The 24,159-nt window shown below is 45.5% G+C and overlaps 1 protein-coding gene and 1 long non-coding RNA gene across 8 annotated transcripts in view; one reads left to right on the top strand and one right to left on the bottom strand.

Moving 5' to 3' along the window:
* The window catches only part of SPATA13 (spermatogenesis associated 13), a 342,569-nt gene that overhangs the window by 151,173 nt on the left and 167,237 nt on the right, over positions 1-24,159 (top strand). The gene's annotated exons all lie outside the window — the stretch shown is intronic.
* On the bottom strand, positions 1,315-22,443 carry LOC309848537. 5 transcript variants are annotated; one of them, XR_014303109.1, is made up of 5 exons: positions 12,432-12,519; positions 6,037-6,170; positions 4,902-5,126; positions 2,607-2,677; positions 1,315-1,554 (listed from the first exon to the last, which is right to left on the bottom strand). It is a non-coding gene; the product is annotated as an uncharacterized lncRNA (long non-coding RNA). The 5 variants fall into 5 exon arrangements; XR_014303110.1 differs by lacking the exon at positions 2,607-2,677; XR_014303111.1 differs by lacking the exons at positions 1,315-1,554; positions 2,607-2,677 and adding an exon at positions 4,319-4,715.

Genomic DNA, 24,159 nt, shown 5'->3' with positions numbered 1-24,159 from the left:
CCATGAAGCTTCTCTTTCTCTCTCTCTTGAGATTAAAAGAGGAAGATTATGAAGCCAAACAGAAATGGGTTGAAATGCCAGTACTTCCGCTATCTCACTTGTGGCCTTGGGGAAATCCCCAACTTTCCTGAGACTCAGTTCCAGGGTCTGTAAAGTTAGTAATGCTTACTTCATTGTGTTGTTTGACGATTTAATTAAATAACACTAAAATCGCAGTAGAAATGCTGGTCAGTCACGGCAGGAAAGGGAGACACTTGAGAATGTTCCATAACGGAGTTACTACAAAAGTGGAGGGTAGCCTCTCCAGGCCAGTAACAGTGGGGACACCATCTCCAGGCCAGAGGAGGGACCTGAGAGGTCATTGCCAGAACCTGCAAGCAGAAAGGGCTGCCTTGTAGGTCCCATGACCTTTAGTCAAGGGCAGCCAGCCCAAATGCCTCCAGCCTGATCTCATCCCTTCTCTCCTTATAGTGTGGGCTGTGCTCCCATCTTGTAAACCCAACTAGAAGCCCAAGGGCATGGGAGCCCCTGGACGTAGTCCATATAGGCCAGCCATTAGGGACACAGTTGGCTGGAGAAGGGGAAACTATAGGGTGAACTTAGGAAGGAAACAGAAGATATCCAGCCAGGAAAGTCTCAAGAAATGAAAGCCATTGTGACAAGTCACTTCAAGTTCAGTACAGATCCCTTTATACCCGTTTTCCAAAAAAGCATTAGTCAATCCCTGCACATAGAGGATGTGCCAACTGGTGTTTGCTGAACAGTAATCAGGTTCCGGAAAGGGCATAAAATATTGACTCGTGAGCAAATAAAACATTTGCATTGAATGTAATGTTAAAGCATGGTGATTCAAATTGCACATCACAGATGGAGATAAAACAGAAAAGCATCAAGTCTATCATGGCTCTATTCGTTCCTTCCTCTTAGTTCTGAGTTGAGTTCGCATCCAAGCACTTCTTCCTCTCTTGGCAAAATGACAGTGTAATTAACTAACGGCACTTAAATAAATGACTGTAAATTGCTTTGTAGTCAGCGGGCTAAGCCCTGCTGCACAGGGTCTCTGGTGTCTGGGATTCTCTTTGAAGTTGTAGGGGAGGCTCTGAACGGAGGGAACCTCTAACTTATCAGTTGCAAACTCTAGGGTCCCAGGGGTGTTGGGAGAATAAATTACCCCTCAGCAGGCAATACAGCAGGGGTCCACTCCAAGCAGGTAGCCTCTGGGGGGTGATCTACGTATGTGCCCTTGTCGAGCTCTGGAGAGGAAATGACATCCAGGGCCTGTTCTGACCTCTGCCTCTGCCTGTTCTGTTCCCGGTTTCTGAGTAGCTGTCTGAAGAGAGGGAGAAAGCTGAGCGGTAATTCAGTAGTGGAGCAGAGCAAACAGGAAGGTCCCTTGGGAGCAGCTCAGGCCTCAGGTAGCTTATGACCAATAAGCCTGTTCTTCCCTGTCCCAAACTAAGATTTTACAAACTAGCTGGTCCCAGGCCCAGGAATCCGAATTCTTAAATCTCCCCGTTGATGTGGATATACAGTCTTGTTTTAGAAACAGGATCCCTGGGAGTGAGAGAAGCGGAGGGTGGGGGGGGGGGATAAATAAGTAAATAAATAAATAAATATTCAAGGAAGGTTTAGGCATCAAAATGTCCTACCTCACAAGAACCTGCTACTTCCCACTACAAGCATGAACTAAAGGCTAGCCTTTAGTTCACCTTATTTCTGGAATGATTAATTTTGTGCTTACCTTTCCAAGACTATGACATTTTACTACATGTTGTATCTTTAAAACCTGGTAGGAAAACAAGTGATTTAAACATTTTTTTACTTTTTCTGCCCGCCAAAAGCAAATAATATTCTTCTTCTTTTTAAAAAAAATGTTTTATTTATTTATTTATTTATTTTTAAAGAATGTATTTATTTATTTGACAGACAGAGATCACAAGTTGGCAGAGAGGCAGACAGAGAGAAGGGGGAGGACCTGAGCCAAAGGCAGAGGCTTAACCCACTGAGCTTCCCAGGTGCCCCTTATTTATTTATTTGAGACAGAGCACAAGCAGGAAGGAGGGGCAGAGGGAGAGGGAGAAGCAGACTCCCTGCTGAGCAAGGAGCCCAATGAGGGGCTTGATCCCAGGACCCTGGGATCATGACCTAAACCGAAGGCAGACGCTTAACCAACTGAGCCACCCAGGCACCCCTAAATCATATTCTTTATTTAGGGTAATGAAAAAGTGGTTACAGTAGAGTTTCAATAGCACAACCATCTAATGTGACTTAACACTAGAGGGGCAGCGACCCTCTTTTGTGTAACCCCGAGGCCCCCGGCCATCCATCTACTGAGATCCTCTAACGACCATTTATGTTATTTTAAAAAGGTGACTCCCAGGGGCGCCTGGGTAGCTCAATGGTTTGAGAATCTGCTTTCGGCTCAGGTCATGATCTCAGGGTCCTGGGATCGAGCCCCACATTGGGTTCTCTGCTCAGCTGGGAGCCCGCTTCCCCGTCTCTCTCTCTGCCTGACTCTCTGCCTACTTGTGATCTCTGCCAAATAAAGAAGTAAAATCTTAAAAAAAAAAAAAAAAAAAAGGTGACTTCTGCATAGCAGGACTTACATCCAAGGTCTGGGTGGCGCCAACAGAAGAGAGAGGCCGTCTGGTGCAAGGTCCACTTGGCAGAGCCCACACTAAAATGCGGAGGTCAGAAGACCATCCAATGATCAAAGAATTTAGTGAGAAATCTGCCCTTGTGGGAGGAAGGGGGAGAGAGGGAACAAGAATCCAGCCTGACTGTAATCCTTAAATAACCACGGTAGATCCTTTAAACCTTCTGTTTTAGGATTTAAAAACAAACAAACAAGGCAAAAACAAGAAAAAAAAAAAAAAACCCTGCTAAAAACACAAATTGGGGCTGGTCTGGAGAGATGTTGAGGGTGTGACAGACCAGCCATTCGCTGGAGCCCTAAGCAAATTAGAAACTTTCGTTTAGCAAGTGCTGGTTTGTTCTGCTGAACAGCCACCTGTTTGATTCCCCTGATATTTGCTGACGTTCAATAACATGAATAGTGAATGGTTCTGTGGCTGGGATAGAGGGAAGAGCTAGTGGCTTCTGATCCCTGTGATTTCGGGCTGTTTGGCTCCATATACTCAGTGTGCGCAAAAGCGGTGTGCTGGATCTGTATTTAGCATTCAGGATTTACAACACATTTTTGTCAGGTAGGACTCCTAGGAATTAAGCACAGTCCCACCCAGATCCTGGTTGGGAATGACACTGTCTGTGTCCCCCTCCTCAGGATTGCAGACTGTTGGTAGCTCTGGGACCAAAGTGGTGGGCTAATAACCCCATGACCCAGGGCACCTGGGTGGCTCAGAGGGTTAAGCGTCTGTCTTCAGCTCAGGTCATGACCTCAGGGTTCTGGGATCAAGTCCCACATCAGGTTCCGGGATCAAGTCCCACATCAGGTTCCCTGCTCAGCCTCGAGCCTGCTTCTCCTTCTCCCTCTGCTGCTGCCCCTGCTTGGGCTCTCTCTGCGTCTGTCTCTCTCTCTCTGTCAAATAAATAAAATCTTAAAAGAAAAAAAAAAGTCCTGTGACTCTGGGCCAAAAGCTCAGGACTCTAGAGTCCTAACCTCTGGTTCCTTGTGCTGCTTCCTGATGATCCTTTGTCTTTTCCTGATGCAGAAAGTCACCTCCGCCTCCCTAGCATTTTAGGAAAGAGCTAAGAGGTGGGCGAGGTGGCCGGGAGGCTGCCGCACCCCACCCTTTCCTTCAGGATGTTTTCTTTCTGCCCAGTGCTGGCAGTGAATCCTCAGCCTGACCTCATCCTCTGTTTTAGGGCCTGTCATTGCTGGAGGCGTGTTCACACTGAGCTCCGTGTGTGCTGAGCGCCTTGTGTGAGGGAATCATGCCAGGGAAATGAATCCTCTAAGTCCCAGGAGTCCACACTGGAGAGCCATTGGCTGATGCAACAGAGGGTGGCTTTGCACAGGCAGGATAATGGTTCTGGTGACTAAGTGAACAGAGCCCAGACCTTAGGTAGTCAAGAGGAAAAATCCTGCCAGTAGACGGTATGGGCCAATACCTATAACTGGGTTAAAAAGGAGACTGCTTAGCACACATGAATTGACCCACTGTCCCAGGGTCCAGCCAGGAGGAGAGAAAGCGCGTACAGAGAAAGGACCGAAGGAGAAAAGGTCAGGGATAAAGGCAAAAGTCAAGCTGAGATCTAGAAACACACGGAAGGAACAGTAACTTTTCCGATTCCCCTGCTACATTTCAACTCATCGTTGTGTGTCAAGAAAACAAGGGGCTTATCGGACAGATTAACCATTCCAAACCCATGTTCCCTAAACAGTTAAGTGGATAGTTCCCCATGTTGATAGCGAGCTCAAGGGTTCACCATGTGTTCAGGATAATACCCATCACATTTGAAGAAGTAACCACTTTTCATGTGGTTGAGAAGATAGAAATCAACAGAACCAACAAACATACTGATGCCTTGCACTTAAGTAAAGGCCTCTTCAAATTTGGAGTGCTTTTTACATTCTTTACTTTTTTTCTCTGTAAGCTTTACATATGTAACTAAGGAGATGGGGCCTTGCGCAGGTGAACTGGCTGGAAAGAAAGCTGGGGTAAGCTCTGGGGCAGTGTGCTGTCTTGCTTCATCCCGATTCACACCTTTGTCTCCATATGAGTCCCCCAGTATGCTCAGAAATAAAACCCATCCTAAAAGACAAGGATTTCTCAGTGAGCAAATCCACAAGATTTTCACATACGCTTGAAAGTAATCCAGAAAAGAAACTGCATTTGAAGAGAATGCTTTGAGTAGAGCCTGCATTATTCAAGTCCACACAGGGGCTGCTTTAAAAAAGACCGACATCTTTGTGGGTTTTTAAGTTCTCCTGCACTTACTTTCAATAAAGAAGAGTAGAAGTCCTACCACATTCTGGGCATACGTTTTCCATGTCGGGTCAAAGAGCCCTCTTTCCTCTTCCCAGAATGCTTCCTGGATTCTTGCGGGGGCCCATGTCCCTCCTCTCCATGGACCCCTGAGGCATGGACTAGCTCCAAACCATCTCTGCTTACCCGACTGGGACACGGGACCATGGACCATCTCCCTTCCTAGACAGAGGGCACCTGGAAGGCAAGGGTCTTGTCTCATTCACCTGAGCATCCTGGGTCTGGAAAGAGCTCAAGATCAAGACATGTCGGAGAGAGGGATTTTGTGCTACTTCCAGAGATCCAGGAGGTGAAGTTTGGGTGCAGAAGTGCTGGGATTTACAAGCCATTCCAGCGGTTTATGAGAATGTGTATTTTGCTCTATGGAAGACCACATATTTGAAATGGGAAATAAAACAAAATCCAGGGTGAACAGCTTTTGTAGAGTCATATTAGTTACTTTAATAGAGTGTTGGCTTTTTAACACTTCTCTGAGGATTTAGAAGTTTTGCTGAAAAACAGGGGCCACAGTTGTGGAGATTGGCTGTCTTTGGATAGTGTAACACTTTCAGGTGTGGGGAGCTGGGGTGAGAGAGGACAAGGAAATGAGGAGGCTGGACCACTATATAACCGCCTAAAATAAGGGAAAGCAGAGTATAGAAGAAAGTTGTCCCAGCAAACACAGTGGTCCATCTGTTCCTTATAATAGCCCTGATATGGGTCAAGGTGGCAACATGCCTAGTATTAAGCTGCGCTTGTTCCCAGACTCCCTTGCTGCTAGGGTTGGCCAGGTGACACAGTTTAGCCAATGGGGTGCAAGAAGGGTCACTGGGCGGGGCTTCCAGGGAAGCTCTAAGTAGGAGTAACTTAGAGCTACTATTTTGACCCTTCCTCTTTGCCCTTCTTCATGGAGCACATTGTTCAGAGGTGGGAATCATTTTGCCACTGCAAGGATGAAAACCACATGCCAAGTGTGACCGCAAAGAAATCCAGAAAGAGGCTGAAACCGAATGACATCATGGAGTTGCCATGTCAGCCTTGGGTGGCTTATCTCTAAATTTCCAGTGATGAGAGAGAAATAGATGTCTCTTTGGTTAAGCCCCCATACCTGGTGTTCAGTTCCTCATGGCTGTCCGAATGCAGTCCTGATTTATGCTGGGCTGTACCGAAAGGACAGAGGGCCCGAGGTCCAATTCTGCCTCTGGCCTTTATTGATGGGCTGTCATTTCCCCGAATGTGGAACTGGCGGTGAAATCGCTGGCTTGACATCTCACAGGCCGCGTTAAAGACCAAAAATTATTTGAAAACATGTCAAAGGCATAAGATTTTATATAGAATGTTAACTAATACCTTTACTAATAAGGTACAAAAAGAGATTAATGTGATGAGGCCAGGCTTGGAAGACATTAACAAAATGTAGTATTCGGAATTCAAAGTCTAGGAAAAGAAACTTCAGGCTTCAAGTAATTCTTATAAAGGGAAACTTCTTAGAAGTCAGGGCCAGATTCTTTTATTTTTATTCCCTCTGTCAGGACTCTGCCATTCACAAAGTAGGCACTAATAATTGTCAGAGGCAGAAATGGGCACTTGCCACTGTTGGAAGGCAGGGCAAATCTAGGACTTGCCTGAAGGACAGGAGATGCCCTGGCAGGAAGTCCTGGGAAAGGAGGTGGGCCGGAGGCAGAGGAAGAAGTTGCTAAAGGGCTGAGGGTTAGGGACTGACAACAGAAGCTCTACAGGTTCTTGAGCAGGAAAGGGAAGACATAAAGGAAATGATGTTCTAGAACTGCAATCTGACCAAAGGTAATGGGTTCCCAGAAGAGAGCAGAGAAAGGGGAAAAGCCAGAAGGTAAATAGTGTCGGTAGCATTTGCATGCAGATTCACAGTTTACAGAACGGTGTTAGGTGAAAGGTAAACCATAACAGGGAAGAAAAGCTTATGGTTGGACATATGGTAGCTTGGTTTTGATGCTGAGATCTAGGGAAAGTCACTGATGGACCCAAATCATGCTCTGTGTTCTTTGGCTCTGTTTTGGGCCTCAGTTCTTGGAACAGGCATCTGTTTTCATCTAGAGGTTTAGTGAGATTCACACTAGACCCCAGTTTTATCAAATAATCCTTGTACCTGGGTCCATCTTTTGGTCAGCCAAGCACTGGAGTTAGAAACCTTGCCTCTGATCCCCAGTCCTGTGGCAAGAGCCCTGCAGCTCTGCCAAGTTCCCTGAGGTTCCCTGCCCGTCTGAATCTAAGAACACTTCTAGCTCTGGGAGGCCCCATCACAGTCCAACTGCCTTGTCTGTCTTCCCAAGAGCTATGAAAGGGGCTGTTTCACCCTAGGTGAGAGGTGCAGGTATTTAGAAGCTCCAAGAAGGCCAGAGAGGGATCTAAAAAACAGAGAGGGCTCTGGTCCCAATTCTTATTTGTTTGCCTTAGGGTAGAGTTGGGTCATGGCTTCCCTCAACGTCGCACATAGGTTCCCATGGCTTGTAAATTGCTACACTGAGGCATGTAGATAAACAAAGAGAGCTAGTGGGATCATGAAAGACTTAATGTTAGGACAAGGAGGACATAGCATACATGGATGTTATCACTGAAGCACAAGAGGGAAGCTGACATTGATGGGCTCTCACACATCCCAATGGACAGGTGGATCTGGCTGCAAGTATAACCAAGAGACACAGGTATCTTAATTAAGACTGTGAGGCCTCTGAGGACCAGACGGCAGCACGAAGTTCAACCACCCCCTGAAACTTGCCCTATGCCCAGATGCTGCACAGGGAATGGGAAAGAGAAACTTGAAAGATTGACAATTTGCCCCAAGGAGACTGAGTTAACCTGGTAGAGCCTATTAAAACCACAATAACTATGCTACACCCTTCTTTCCCCTCTAAGTGGAGATAGCAGCTCTTAGGACATTTGAGATCAATTCTAGGAAATAAGGTGCTATTTCTATATGTCTGCAACATTGCATGTAAATTTCAATACCAGCACCTACAGCTTCAGAAGTGTTCGTCTCCATGGGTGCAGGGAAGAAGGAGTTAGAAAAGGAAACAGATACTCCTACTGAGGTGGGACAGGTACTAGATATCCCTGAAGGTCAGGAGAGAAAAGCAGGTCATGCAGGTACAATATAATAGCCAGGGCGAAGCAATAGGCGGTAGGCAGACCAAAAGGCTTCTTAGGGTTCCATCACAGGTGGGAAGGTGGAGAAGCTGAGCAGAGAGCTGCAACGACTTGAACGGATGGCTGGGTCTTGGGGCCTGGCCCTGCCTACAAAACTGGGGCCCAGGGCCGACAGTCGCTCCAGGGCCACACAAAGGAAAATGGCAAGAGGAGGCAGAGGTTTGGGCTGAAGGACATAAGAATGTATCTTACCTATATTATATTACATATCTATATCTTATATCTTGTATGAATGTGGCCTCTAGGAGAGGCTACAGCCCAGCGTTGGACCAGACAGACAGCACATCGACTGGATGTGTACACTAGAGCTGCTTAGTTTTCCTGGTCTAGGAGGTGGCTGGTTCCAGAACCTGGTGTAAGGCTGATTCCACAACTTTCCAAGGGCACGTGAAATTTGTAGTGGCCTGCAGGAAACAGAGTGGGTAAGGAGAGGTACCAGATGGTCCACAAATGGTCCAAGGGGAAGAGAGAGATAGAACGGTGCTTGGATGGGACCCTGCCTGGCAAAATAAGCAAAGAGAACTTCAGAAGCCACGTGACCGGTTGCGGCTTCAGGCCCGATGATTACCCCTCACAGACATGAGGACGCCTGGGCCTTTATCCAGGGAGTGAGTAGGCTAACAGTGCCTGCTGAACTGTATGTTGGTCTCATGGCCTAGCCATGCCATGAATACCCAGGTGCCCAGTCGCCTTCCCTGTGAGGAGTTCTGCTGTGGCATCCCCAAGGACCTGGTATGCAGCTCAGGGGACAGATGAGCTCTGGGGCCCACTTCCGGCTGTGATTTATCACTGAAGGAGATGGGGTAACACCTGCTGCATGGAGGCTGCAACGATACCCAGAGTGGCATGTCTCTTTCTGGCAAGCCTAGATCAGCACAGGGATCTCACTGGAAAATGCTTCCTGAAGAGAGGAAACGAGATGGTTTTTAGTGAGGAAAGAGTGAAGGAACTGACAGATATGCCAGAGACCAGAGACCATTCTGAGAGACCCCTGGTGTAAGGACCACTGACCTCTATGAGAAGCTGAAGAAACACTACAGACCTTTTCCCAGAAAAGCAAGAACACTCATTCCTGTGCACGAATTTCAGCAGGGTTAGGAACATTCTATCGGGATCTTTACTCACCAAGAGACTGTTCTTGAACAAGACAGTGAGCTAGTCCAAACTTTTCCACCTCACGTTGCCATTACAGATAGACCACGAAGGGTCAGGAAAGAGGTTCAGATTTTTACCCAAGGTTCATGAGAAGTTAGATATGACATTACCTTTTGAGCTCTAGGTGACATTGGCAAGCTGCAGGAAACCTGGGTCTTTGAGTTAGAGAAGTAAACCCTGGATGTGGTGGTGTGCTGCTGAAGCTGTGGGTCATAGTCTTGGCCCTGGTACTCATTCATGCTAAGACCTTGGCTGGCCACTTGACCTCTCTGGGTCTTAGGTTCCTCACCTGAAAGAGGAGGCTACTGTCATTTATTGGGTTCTTGTCAGGTTTCATTGAGATGATGACATAGATGACAGTGAAACTTTGGTAAAATGTAATGTTCTGTGGAAAATGTAAATGACATCACCCAAGTCACCTGCTAGCTTGTGACACCCCAGGACAGGCCTTGGTCCTTCTGAGCCCAGCAGTGTTTCCTTGTTCCTCAGACAGCCAGAGAAGGGACCCTGTGCTTCCTAATTGAAACTCACTGTTCTAGCCATTTGTAGTGCCAACATGGCCTCCTGAGCCTATAAAGTACAAAGCCTCGGTTCAGTGGCTTTATGAGCCTCAGGATAGCTTTACTTATTGTTATGTGTTGAATTGTGTCCCCTAAAACCTCCATATGGAAGCCCTAACCTCCAGAACCTCAGAATGTCACCTTATTTGGAAATAGGGTCATTGCAGATGTAATAAGTTGAGATAAGGTTGTTAGGGTGGGCCTTCCTCCAGTATGACTGGTATCCATATATAAGGGAAGATTTGGACAGAGAGATAGACACACAGAGAAGGAAGAGGATATAAACAGACACAGGGAGATGGCCATCTATAAGCCAAGGAGAGAGGCCAGGAACAGATGCTCCTGTCCTGGCCCTCAGAAGGGACCAGCCCTGCCAATACCTTCTGATCTTAGATGCCATACCTCCAGACTGGGAGAAAACAAATTTCTGTTCAAAATTCTAGCCATTCAGTTTATGGTTCTTTGTAATGGCAACCTTATCAAACGACTACGCTCACCATCACATTATAAAAGGGGAGCAGTGGAAGCTACTTTCCTTTGTTGCCTTTCTTTCCCTCAGATTTATAATAATTGTCTAGGAAACAGCACATCTTCCTTAAAGGCATATGTATTTTCAGTGAAGGCTTAATGTCCATGTATCCTGAAATCCTATTGGTTCAAGGTTAAAATAATCTCCTACATTAGGAGTTCAGCTCCTTTTACAAAAGACCATCACTCAAGATTGTAAACTACATGCTGTGCTTCACTTTCCCACTTTCGCTGTAATGTCAGATAGAACTCCTTTTCCCCAACCAGGAGCTTTTTGCTTAATCCTGAGAATTACTGCAGGATAAAGGGAACATAATGAAATGCTAAGGGTATTTACTGAGGGTAAATACTCCCGAGTTTAGGAGCCTCTGGCGTGATTCCTTTGACTGAGACAAGCTCATTTTTCTCACAAAAGTTTGCAAACCTAGCACAATCTGAAAGACAATGGGGACAGGGTTACTTCTTTTTAGATAAATCTTTTGATCTCCTGAAAACAATGTGTTCAGTTTCCTGAGCCAAAGTAAGAAGTTCTGGGTTGTCTTTAAACAGCAGCCAGCCTCAGAAGCTGCTCAGGCAACGTTCAGCTCAGCTGGGTCGCTGTGTGGGAGAGAAGTTTTTCTAAGCAGATTATTAACAGGAAATTATTTGTCTGAGGTTCCAAATGGTCTTTCACTGCCAGGCCACAAAAATGCCTTATTTTGAAATAAACAATCCTGGGCAGAAATAATTAGAATACTCAGAAAATTCATGAGATAAATTCTAATTCTAGACCTCCCAAAGCTAAGTTGACAGGCTCGGCTTTGGGGACCATAGTGTCCACCAATATTGTTGACTTCTGAGTCCAGAAGAGAGCCCTCAGCACAAGGCTGGTTCCCAGTAGGTCCAAATATATCGGTTTAAGGAGCGCTGGATGGATTTAGATGCAACAAATCCATGTTGGCTGATGGAAATTGGTTGGAATTGGTTTTGCTACCTATAAGGGATGCAGTCATGGGGCACAGACAAGTTTGCACACCTTGTCATTGCCACGTGAACCTGGCAAAATTACCTGGTCTCCTTGGGCTTCAGTTTCCTCATCTGTAACTTAGCTTTTAAGTCTTCTTTAACCTTGAAAAAGTCAGGGCAGAGACTTTCCCTGTGTCATGGGGGGAGTGCAAGATGGCTATGACTGAAATGACAAGACATGGGTTCTAGTTCCAGCTTTGCCGCAAGTGAGCACAGAGACCTCCCTCAAGTCACAAAATGTTTCTGTGTCTCAGTTTCCTCTTTGGTAAAATTAGGAGGGTTTCTGTGAGAAATTAGTTCTATAATAGGAAATACCTTTTACTAAAAGGCTTTTAGAGGGGCACCTGGGTAGCTCAGTCCATTAAGCGTCTGCTTTCAGCTCAGGTCATGATCCCAGGGTCCTAGTATCAAGCTCAAGTAGGGCTCTCTGCTCAGTGGGGAGCCTGCTTCTCCCTTTGCTTGCTGCTCCCCCTGCTTGTCCACATGCTTTCTCTCTATATCTCTCTCTCTCTGTCAAATAAATAAATAAGTCTTAAAAAAAGAGAAAAGGCTTATAGAATGTAATGTGTATTATGAGTTTTAAGATTAGAGTGGGGTTTTTGGAATAAGGCCTCTTTAAAATTCAGCTTAAGTATTATCAGGAAGGAATATTAAGGGATAATAATATTCTCAAGAAGCAATGTTAAGTATTATCAAAAAGTGCTTGTACTCTCAGACTTTTGTTTGAGAATTTTATGTGCCTCATCAGAGAGGGGTCCTTCGACCCAGAAGGGTCACAGAGGCAGGTGACTGACTAACGGTTATATTTTATAAAGTCTGACAGTCGCCGATGTGTCTTCCTGCCTCTTGCTACTGTGTGTTCTTGAAATTTTATTCTGTTCCTTTTGGACCTGATCAGATGTCCAGAGGTGAGAGTGAAAGTGTTGCTGAATAATTGACAAATTGTTTCCCACAAGGGCTGTACCAATTCTACAGTCCTCTAGGACCAGTGGATCATGTCAGTTTTCCCATAATCAAGCCTGCACTGATTATTGACATTAGGCTGAATTTTGCTATTGAATGAAATAACTACCACACTGTTCTTTTAAGGGGCATTTCCTTCTTCTTCTTCTTCTTCTTCTTCTTCTTCTTCTTCTTCTTCTTCTTCTTCTTCTTCTTTTTTGCCTGTATTTTTGAAGATTTTATTTATTTATCGAGCCAGGGAGAGAGTGCGTGAGCATGATGGCGGTGGTGGCAGAGGGAGAGAGAAGCAGACTCCCCGCTGAGCAGGGAGCCCAATGGGGGAATCAATCCCAAGACCCTGAGATCATAACCTGAGCCAAAGGCAGATGCTTAACTGACTAAACCACCCAGGCACCCCTGGGGACATTCCTTTAATAAATAGCAAAGTTGAATATAAGTTTTTCTTTTCCTTTTTCTTTTCTTTTTTTTTTTTTTTTTAAAGATTTTATTTATTTGACAGACTGAGATCACAAGTAGGCAGAAGCAGGCAGAGAGATAGGAGGAAGCAGGCTCCCCGCCGAGCAGAGAGCCCGATGTGGGGCTTGATCCCAGGACCCTGGGATCATGACCTGAGCCGAAGGCAGAGGCTTTAACCCACTGAGCCACCCAGGCGCCCCTCCTTTTTCTTTTTTAAAAGATTTTATTTATTTGTCAGAAAGATGTAGTGAGAGAGAGCACAAGTAGGGGGAGGAGCAGGCAGAGGGAGGGGGAGAAGCAGAGGCCCCACTGAGCAGGGATCCTGACAGGGCCTTGATCCTAGGACCCTGGGGTCATGGCCTGAGCCGGAGGCAGACACTCAATGACTAAGCCGCTCAGGTGCCCCTAAACCTATTTTTGAGAGGGGCAACTTTCAGCCCACAACAAGACTTAAAAAGAAAATATGGGCAGAAGGTTCTTCTGGTGGGGAAGGAGCAAAAGAACTGGCAGGTGAATGATAACTCAGAGGAAAATCTGTGTAGTTTATCACCATCTGTTACATCAAGGTACTGGAGAAAGTCATGCTTTCCAAATTGTAAACAATTTGAATTTGAAGAACATAGAAATTAGGTCTTAAGATTTCAGAATACTGGTTATTAATCACTGGAACTATAAAAATCAACTCTGGCGATCGCAGAATAAGCACTTGAGGATTTTTCCTAGTTCTGGGACTGTTTATCTTTGTGACTTCAAATCATTAACTTAATTGACATATCTATTCTTGTTCCAAAATATGTAACATGCTGGGTATAGAACACTTTAGGGGATTTTAATTTTAACACTAGTTTAATAACCTGTGGCTGCCAAGGTCATAATAAGTTAAATCCATTTACTTCAGTTTCCACATTTATATTTGTAGGGGTAAATGGCTATTCAGTTTTATGTTTAGTAAACAAGCCTAGTAGTTTAGGTTAAAATTAGTTTATATTTAAACCATTTTTACCCTTGAATACCATGTTGGATTTGGGGAAGGTCAAGAGCTCTGTCTGTCAGATGCTGAGATGCTCAGATAATCAATTCACACTTTGTTCTTTCCACAGGAAGAGAGGATATTTTCCAAATATAAAAGGCTCATTGATGTTGGAAGTGAAACTAGTGGTTCAACTATAGAGTTTTTATCTTCAAAGCCTTTAATAAACAAGAGATTGGGACCTGGGGTAAGACATTCCGGAACCCAACACAAATAGGGTCAAATGTAGAAGGATCTAGAGCCGGCCTCTCTGCTGAGGTCAAATGTGCTTGTTCGCAAGTTTGGTTTTATGCATATTTCTATTTGTGTGTAGGTCCTTCTGCACCAACTATTTGTGGTTTATTAAACATTCAGGACTAAAATTAAGCTAGATATTGTCCGTGGATCTCTGCAGTTCACTCAAGTGAAAAAGCCAAGAATGATCGTATAAAATGAGGGAGATGGGCCCACAAAATCTGGGTTAGTTTTCTTTTCTTTTTTTTTTTTAAGATTTTATTTATTTGACAGAGAGAGACACAGCAAGAGAGGGATCACAAGCAGGGGAGGGGAGCGGAGAAGGAGAAGCAGGCTTCCCGCCAAGTAGGGAGGCAGATTTGGGGCTGGATCCCAGGACCCTGAGATCATGATCCAAGGCGAAGGCAGATGTTTAAAGACTGAGTCACCCAGGTACTCCTGGATTAATTTTCTGTTTTTTTATTGGTAAGGACCAGGATTCACTTCTCTGATGAATCTCTGCCACATTTTCAACTCTGTGATCATGAAAGCTTCTCTGTTTCATGTAATCTTTTTTTTTTTTTTTAATTTTTAAAAAGATTTTACTTATTTATTTGATAGAGAGAGAGAGATCACAAGTAGGCAGAGGGACAGGCAGAGAGAGGGGGAAGCAGGCTCCCTGCTGAGCAGAGAGCCCAACACCGGGCTGGATCCCAGCACTCTGAGATCATGACCTGAGCCAAAGGCAGAGGCTTAACCCACTGAGCCACCCAGGTGCCCCTTTTTCATGTAATCTTAAAGAGGAGTGGTAACAATATTTTAAAAAATGAACTCATTTGGGACACCTGAGTGGCTTAGTCAGTAAGTGTCTGCCTTCTGCTCAGGTCATGGTCCCAGGGTCCTGTGATCAAGCCCCACATTGGGCTCCCAGCTAAGTCGGGAGTCTGCTTCCCCGTCTCCCTCTGCCACTTCCCCTGCTTATACTCTCTCTCTCTCTCAAATAAATAAAATATTTTAAAAAATAAACAAAATGAATTCATTTATTGTTCCAAGGAAATCTAACAAAGGTCACTCTGTTATGTTGGGCCATGGTAATGCTTTTTTTAAAAGATATTATTTATTTACCTGACAGAGAGTACATGCAAGCGATGAGGGGATAGGGAGGGAGAGGGAGAAGCCGACTCTACACCCATCACAGAGCCTGAGGCACATGGGGTGTACTCCCAGGACCTGAGCCTGAACCAAGAGTCCAGTGTTTAACCAATTGAGCCACCAGGCACCCCATGGTAATACTTTCGAATCTTCCACCACCTCCTGCTTGCCTGTACATTCTAGACATCTTCAACTCTTGAACATGTCACAAGTCCACACTCCTATGTACCCAAAAAACTCCTCCTTATTCCTCAAAGCCCTACTTGACCCCTCTAACTGAACTAATCCTCCTCTCTCTTAAGTTCCAAAAATGCCTTACATGTTCCTCTGTTAAAGAGCTTATCTATACAACATAATTAAGATAGTCTCTTTTAGGGGCGCCTGGGTGGCTCAGTGGGTTAAAGCCTCTGCTTTGACTCTGGTCATGATTCCAGAGTCCTAGGATCGAGCCCCACATCAGGCTCTCTGCTCAGCAGGAAGCCTGTTTCTCCCGCTCTCTCCCTCTGCTTGCTTCTCTGCCTGCTTGTGATCTCTGTCAAGTAAATAAATAAGATCTTAAAAAAAAAGATAGTCTCTATTAGAACAGGAATGCTTCAGAGGTGCCTGGCTGGCTCAGTTGGTAGACCATGTGACTCTTGATCTTGGCGTCGTGAGTTCAAGCCCCATGTTGGGTACAGAGCTTACTTAAAAAAAATAATAAAACAAAAACCCCATAATACTTCATGAGTGAGTAGTCTGAGTTTTTTTTATTTTTATTTTTGCTGCTTTAGTGCCTTGTATACAGGTAGTATTTAATGGATGTTTGTTAAGCAGGTAAGAAGTAGGGCAACCTTGAAAAGTTGTTGCCTTTTGTCTCACTAACTGTGGAACCTTAGTTGGATAAGAAAAAGAGACCCAGATATATCATTACGTGAACATTGTCAATTTTTTTTCCCTTATTCCTGTATCACTTTAAGGGCAATGATGCACTGTTTCAGAGCAAACTAACCACCACTTTGGGAAAGTCTGGTATTTTCCTTTTCTTCAAAACTGCCATTTAACTTGGACTGGCTAATGGGGTGTTCGGTCTCCATGTAGCTATTTACCCACCAGGCTCAAGCATCCCAGGTGAACCTTGTAGAAACAACCCCTTAAAAACAGTGTTTCTGAGAATATGCTAAATATGACTTAGAAATACAACTATGGTTGTTCCAGCTTGTGTGTTTATAAGAGGTAGGCCAGGCAGTGTTTTTTCCCTATTTTTTTCACTTTTTACCAGAAATAATCCAGCAAGTTTTTCCTTATTATGATTCACAGTCCTGTGTTAGAGCAATTTTGGACAGTGTTAATATTTTGTAGGGAAAGGTTTTTTTAGCCCTGTGTTAAAATAATTTTATACTTACAAAAATGCAGTAAAAATAGGACAGTTCCTGTAAGTCCTTCAGCCAGCTTCCCCTAATGCTAACATCTAGCATAACCACAGTGCAATGACCCAAACCAGGATATTAACATTGATTCATCTACAGGATTTATTCAGAATTCACCATTTTTCTCACTCATGTTTTTCTGGTTCAGGATCCAATCCAGTTCCACATGTTACATTTGTTGTCAAACTTAACTGTTCTCTCCAAACTGTTACAGTTCTTCAGTCTTTCTTTGTCTTTCATCACCTTAACACTTTCAAAGAACACCAGTCACTTATTCCCTCAATTTGGATTTCTCCGATGTTTCCTCCTGTTAGGCTGAGGTTATGTATTTTGGGCAGAAATATCCATGACACATACCATGCCCTTCTCTGTATATGTAAAAATTTTTCACATTTACATTTTATGTGTTGGAATTTACTCCTTAAAATATAATTGCTTCATATTTTAAAGATTTTATTTTATTTTATTTGTCAGAGAGAGAGAGGGCACAAGCAGTGCTAGCAGCAGAAGCAGAGGGAGAAGCAGGCTCCCTATTGAGCAGGGAGCCTGATGTGGGACTCGATCCCAGGACCCTGAGATCATAACCTGAGCTGAAGGCAGACTTTAACTGACTGAGCCACTCAAGTACCCCAATTACTTCATATTTATTTATTTATTTATTTATTTATTTGACAGGCAGAGATCACAAGTAGGCAGAGAGGCAGCGGGGGGAGGGTGGGTGGGGGAAGGGAAGCAGGTTCCCTGCTGAGCAGAGAGCTGGATGTGGGGCTTGATCCCAGGACCCTGGCATCATGACCTGAGCCGAAGGCAGAGGCTTTAACCCACTGAGCCACCCAGGCACCCCCAATTACTTCATTTTTTAAAAAGATTTTATTTATCTAATTTGAGAGAGGTACAGAGAGAGAGAGCACAGGCACACCTGTTGGAGAAGGGCAAAAAGAGAGAGAGAATCTCAAGCAGATTCCAAACTGAGTATGGACCCCCACTCGGAGCCAGATCTTATCACCCTGAGACCACCACCTGAGCCCAAACCAAGAGCTGGACACTCAGTGACCGAGCCACCCAAGTGCCCTGATAACTACTTAAAAACAAAAACAAAACCACCAGCAAAAAAACCTATCTAAGGGTGCCTGGGTGGCTCAGTCAGTGAAGCATCTGACTCCTCTTGATTTCAGCTGGGGTCATGATCTCAGGGTCATGAGATTAAGCCCCAGGTCAGGCTCTCTGCCTGGCAGGAAGTCTACTTGAGATTCTCTCCCCCTCCCTTTCCTTCTTCCCCTTCCCACTCTTGAACTCTCTCCCCTCCTTCAAATAAATCAATAAGGATTTTAAAAAATTGTATATTCTCTGTATTTCTCAGAAATTGGACAGATCCCTGAATGACTCCAAGTTTGGAATTCTGATTTATGTAAAGAGTCCCTTGGAAGACTATTTGTTTCCCTGCCTCTGAGGAATTTGAGAAAAGTTGGAGCTGGCGGCCCTTCCCTGTGTCACGCTAGCAGGGACTCGTGGTCAAGCAGAGGCCTTCTGCCACTGAAAAGCTGGCAGTTATTTCCAGTCTACGGCTGATTAGAAACTGCTTCTTAGTTGGGGCTCGACCAGAAGCCAACCCTGAGATGATGCTTTAAATCTAGGTCATTTGTCTGGTGGGAAAGTAGGCAAGAGAAGGAAGAAGGCTGGGCTGTTTAATCTGCAGCCCCCAGCAGATGACCATCAACGAGAGCTGCTCCAGGGCACTTGTTTTTTGACATTCTGACCCATTCCAAACCAGAGAATACTTCCAGGTAGAGAGTCAGTGGAGCCTGCTGTAGAACGTCTAGAAAGCCCTTAGTATTTAAGACAATTTCAAGTGTCCAGAGATCTGGGAGGGACACCTGATGCCCTTTCTGCCTTCCCCTTACTTCTTTCTCTTTTTTTTATCTCCCCCCATTTCTCAATATTGGAAAAAAAAAAAAAAACAACAACAACCAAAAAACCCCCCAAAACAAAACAAAAAAACTCCACAACAAACCAAAAGAAAGAAAAAGAAACAACCTATGTGCTGGATGGGAGGGCAGGGCATCAGAGTCGAGGTGTGTAGGTAAAAATCCTCAGAGACAGGCAGTGCTACTATATCACTAATATACTCTTACATTTTTGGGTCCCTCGATGCTGAGTTCTGTTTTTAAAAGATGAATGACACAAGGCAGAAGAAAAATGCGTGTCTTCCAAACTTAAAAAAAAAAAAAAAAAAAAAAGAGCCATTGTTTTCCAAGTTGTGGTTTTTCCTCCCAGGCTTTAGAAGTGAGAGATCAGTTATAAAGAGAGATGCTTTCACCGAGCTTGGGGATGTCGTGGTACCACCCACACTTCACTCAAAGCAAATAAGTGAAAGCCTAGAACACCTAACACTGGGGGTTTGACTCTTTTCGGAAGCTTTCTGGCAACTTGATGTTACTTCTTGCTGTGGGATAGTTCCAGAAGGTCTGAAATGGCCCCCCAAACTAGAAGAAGGGCTTAAAATGGAGGTCGGAAACATAAGGTGGTGATAATCATACCTATTTCATTTGGCGGCCCTGAAAATAGATAACGGCCGTGTCAGTGAGAAGTGCCTGCTCCAGGCCTGCCACAGTTGGCTCTTAGCACATGGGAGTATGCAATGTGGGTTGGGGAGACCATACGTCCCTGAATCTCAGGTGAGTCATCCATGAGTCTTGTGTGCTGAAGCCCAGGTGACCCTCGTACTAGCCTTGTGAGGCCATTAGTATTTTTTTTTTAAGATTTTAGTTATTTATTGGACAGACAGAGATCGCAAGTAAGCAGAGAGGCAAGCAGAGAGAGACGAGGAAGCAGGCTCCCTGCCGAGCAGAGAGCTTGATGCGGGGCTTGATCTCAGGACCCTGAGATCATGACCTGAGCGAAGGCAGAGGCCTTAACCCACTGAGGCACCCAGCCGCCCCAAGGCCATTAGTATTATCCTCACTTCGCAGAGTGGTTCACTTCCCAGAGAGGTTGAGCTCCCCTGCCTCTGGTCACACAATGGTCAGCGTGAGTTAGGATCTGAACCCGGATCTGTGTGATTCCGAGATCCCTTTTACCACGCATTTCCCATACATTGGAACATCATACCAACGTGAAGAGAGCCAGGATTCACCTTCTTCCAATCTCGTCCTCCCATGTCGAAATGGACCAATAAAGAATGACCGTAAACTCTAGATCCTAAGCCCAGAGGACAAGAGGGTAGAAAGTGAACCGTGTCACTCAGCACCGCATCCCAGGTATGAGGCTGGGGGTCCGCAAGAGGCATGTTGTTAAAGGATGGGAGCACCGCAAGACAGGCTCTGCGTTCTGGTTGCTGCCCAGGGCCGGCTATGCCAGGCTGGCCCAGGAAGATTTTGCTGAGCGTGGCCGAGTAGCTCAGGAGGTCCTTTGGTCCCTGCAGGTTGCTGCAGCCCTCCTGACACCCCTCCATGCAGCAGTCACTGAGGTTCCATTCCCCATTCCCAGGCTAGCCCAGGACAGGGAGGCACAGATCCTCGGGTTCAGCTTTCAGGGGTGGCAGTGTTTAGAGCACGCGGATGACAAGCCGACTTCTGGTTCTCGACCTCAGGTGCCCTTGTTTTCCTGCTGGAGTTGCTTTCAGATTCAAGGTGCTGACCCCTCTCTTGAGATCCTTCACTCCTTCCCAGGCTTGGACTAAGATTTTAGCATACCCGTGACCCCATGGGCGATGAGGAAATGGATGTCCTCTGAGTAGGGAGGAGGTAACAGAAAGCGGAGAGGAAAGGGGCATTAAAAGAGAGACAGCATCGAAGGTACAGCAACTCCCTATGATGAGCCACTATTTGGAACTGGGCAAGTCAGAGGAAACCTGCCAACCACCTTCTTCTCTATTCCCAGCCATACTGACATCGCTTAGAATTTGGGTTTTGGTGCTACCCATGAGGAGAGAGTACGGAAAGGCATGGACAGGTTACTTGACCAAAATAAATCTGAGATGCCTGGGTGGCTCAGTCAGTTAAGCATCTGCCTTTGGCTTAGTGCATAAGACCAGGGTCCTGGGATCGAGTCCTGCATCGGGCTCCTTACTCAGCGAGGACTGCTTCTCCCGCTGCCTTCCCCTCACCCAGCTTGTGTACTTGCTCTCTCTCTCTGTCTGACAAATAAACAAAGTCTTTAAAAAAAAAAAAAAAAAGAAGAAGAAGAAGAAGTACGACGGGTGCCTGGGTGGCTCAGTCGCTAAGCATCTGCCCTCGGCTCTGGTCCTAATCCTAGGGTCCTGGGATCGAGCCCTACATCGGGCTCCCTGCCCAGCGGGAAGCCTGCTTCTCCCTCTTCCACTCTCCCTGCTTGTGTTCCCTTTCTCGCTGTGTCTCTCTCTATCAAATAAATAAAGAAAATCTTAAAAAAAAAAAGTCCCTTCAGAAGAAAAGGCTTATGTCCGGAGGATCTGACTGTCGCATTCCTGAGTGTGTTCCTGGAGGGTTCTAAGTTAATTTGAGGACACAGAAGACATAAACCCAGTGAACTGTTAGCAGACTTAGGAAAAATAAGTGCAGGACCCCAGAAGGAGAGTCAGAGTGTGGAGGCCAGCACCAGAACAATAGCATTTGTATAGGTAGATTTGTGCTGGGAAAAAGACTAGGAAGTACTTCCTATAATCCTTAATTTACGGGATAGGAGAAGAAAAGCATTAAGAGCCAAGATGTGATTTGTTAGATGGGGGAGGAGCTGTCAGCAAAGTGGAAAGAAAGCCAGTGCTTGCTGAGGAAAAGGGCGTTAGAGTACTGTGTGCTCTTACAGACTAACAGAATGTGGCTTTGCCTTTTGTGTGACACACACAAGAATAAAAAAAGAAAAAGAAAAAATGTTAACGCAGTGAGAATAGATACAGATGACCTAATCCCTATTTCCAGAAGGTCCTCGTCCGGGGCGGAAAGCCTCCACTCATAATCCAGGTGGAGAAAAATGTGCATGAACAAAAAATAGAGAACCACTAAATGCCAAATTGGTGGTGCTGTCCAGGAGAGCGTGGGAAAGACTAAGAGGGAAAAATCCCTGTAGATGGCATTGACCAAAACGTCACGGAAGACAGAACACTACCTGGTCCGGAGGAGAGAAGGCTTTATGTAGGCAGAGCAGAGGACGAGGCGATCCCAGATGCAGGGAAGAAGACTAAACAAGTGGTGAGGGGCCACTTCTGAAGAGCCCTGGAAGCCAGGAAGAAGAAATCAGATTGGGGAACCTTGGCGGATTAAGTAGGAGTTTAGCTTGTGGGTTCATGGTATTTTAGGCAGTACCTGTTCATTGTTGGTTTAGGCTAGAGGGAGCCTCAGGCAACAGATTATCTCAGTGACCAAACCTGTCCTAATTCAAAAGTGATTGCTAGGGATTCCAGCCAACTAAGTGGAAGCCTTCTGGCCCGAGCACCAAGACTTTCTTATTGTGGAGGGGAGCATCCGACTCTTTACACCCCACGTGGTGAATCAACTAATTCTGCCAACTCCCCTGGTTTTCATGCTGCCCAAGAGTCCTATGATTGTTAGTGATCTCTGTGTGCGCGGGTGGACAGGAAATGTGTCCATTTTAATTCAAAGATAGGAACTGATAACTCTAATTGCCAAGGAGATACATAACTAAGTAGTCTACAGTTTTATCTACATAGCCTTAGTAAGATAAGAAATAACAGTAAACCGGTGTGACAGTTTAACATAGAGGAATGTAGGCTATAAAATGTTCTTTTAGATATCCTTATATAAACTGTCTAGAAATTTTTAAAATTGCCAATAGTTTGGGCACCTCAGTAGCTCAGTCGCTTACGTGTCTACCTTTGGCTCTAGGTCATGATCCCAGGGTCCTGGGATTGAGCCTTACATCGGGCTTCCTGCTCAGTTGGTGGGGAGTCTGCATCACCCTCTCCCTGCCTCCGCTTAATCTCTCTCTCAAACAAATAAAATCTTTAAAAAATTAATTGCCAATAATTTTCTTACTTGCCCATAGGCATTTTTAAAACATGACTATTATGTTATACGTTCAGTTAGCCTGTCCCCTTGTACATGGAGCCCCTTCCCGCCGTGGCTGGCAATGTGCGGAGAATCCGCACAGAGAGAGAGATCACGAGTAGGCAGAGCAGCAGGCAGAGAGAGAGGGGGAAGCAGAAAGCCTGATGTGGGGCTCGATCTCAGGACCCTGAGACCATGACCCAAGCCGAAGACAGAGGCTTAACCCACTGAGCCACCCAGGCGCCCCCCATCTTAATTGTTTTCAAGTGAACAGTTCAAGGGCATCAAGTACATTCACACTGTTGCACAACCATCACCACCACCAGCCTCCAGAACGCTTTCATCTTGAGAAACTGAAACCCCGAGTTCATTAAACAGTAACTCCCTTCCCGTCACTCCTCTCTCTATTCCGTGGCAAACACCATGCTACTTTGTGCCTCCATGAGTTTGACTGCTGTAGCTCGTATAAGTGGGATCATAGAGTATTTGTCCTTCTGTGGTGGGTTTATTTCATTTAGCATCATTTCCTCAGTGTTCACCCATGTTGTAGCCTATGTCAGAAATGTTCTTATAGGCTGTGTGACATTTCATTGTATGATTATATCACAGTTGGTTTATCTAGTGATCTGTCAGTAGACACGTGGCTTGCCTCCACCTCTTGGCTACTGTCGGTAATGCTGCTATGAACATGGGGGTACAGATGTTTGAGCCCCTATCTTTCATTCTCCACCATTTTTAAAAGTGAAGTCCTATATTTTCTGTTGTATTTCTTTACTCAGAATCTACCTGGACTTTTCATTGTGTAAGTCTTTTTTTTTTTTTAAGATTTTATTTATTTATTTGACAGACAGAGATCACAAGCAGGCAGAGAGACAGGCAGAGAGAAAGGCGGAAGCAGGCTCCCTGCTGAGCAAAGAGCCAGATGTGGGGCTCGATCTCAGGACCCTGGGATCATGACCTGAGCTGAAGACAGAGGCTCAACCCACTGAGCCACCCAGGCACCTCGTGTAAGTCTTTTTATTACGGTTATTACTGTTTCATTCGGGCTCTGGTAAGAAAGTTGTGTGGGTTTGAGTGGTCTGCCTCAGCCCTGCCTCTCCTGTGAACCCTGCTATCTTTTGTGCACAACTGAAGAGAACAAGGTGGGAGTGTCTGTTTGGAAATGTGCGTGTGTATCACGTCCTAGCAGAAATGCCCATTGAGTCGAAAGAGAATAAGCTGGGGTGCACTGGGAACCGTGCTCCCTAACTCCCTGGCAACCTTAGAGACGTCACCAAACCCAGCTTTCTCCTCAGCAGCGCTGCCTGCCGGGCTCCTGGAGGAGCGCCTGACGGGAGGCCGCAAATCCAAGCACCTGCTTCCCACATCACAGAGGTCAAAACACCATCCTCTATTCCAGAATTGAGCAGAGGCTGACAGCCAGAGCGGGAACATGGTTGCGGAGTTGAGCTCTGCGGGCAACTGGCCCAGCCCTTCTCTTGTGCCTACACCTGTTTCCATAGGATTGATCGGCCAGATTAGAAAAGCAAAAAACCATGACATTCTGTTGTAACCTGAAGGTGCTACAGAGACTTGGAAAGCTTGGGGAGGGCAGGGAGG

This window comes from Mustela nivalis (genome assembly GCF_964662115.1).
Source record: "Mustela nivalis genome assembly, chromosome: 15".
Classification (NCBI taxonomy): domain Eukaryota; kingdom Metazoa; phylum Chordata; class Mammalia; order Carnivora; family Mustelidae; genus Mustela; species Mustela nivalis.
This window is presented reverse-complemented; position numbering and strand designations above follow the sequence as displayed.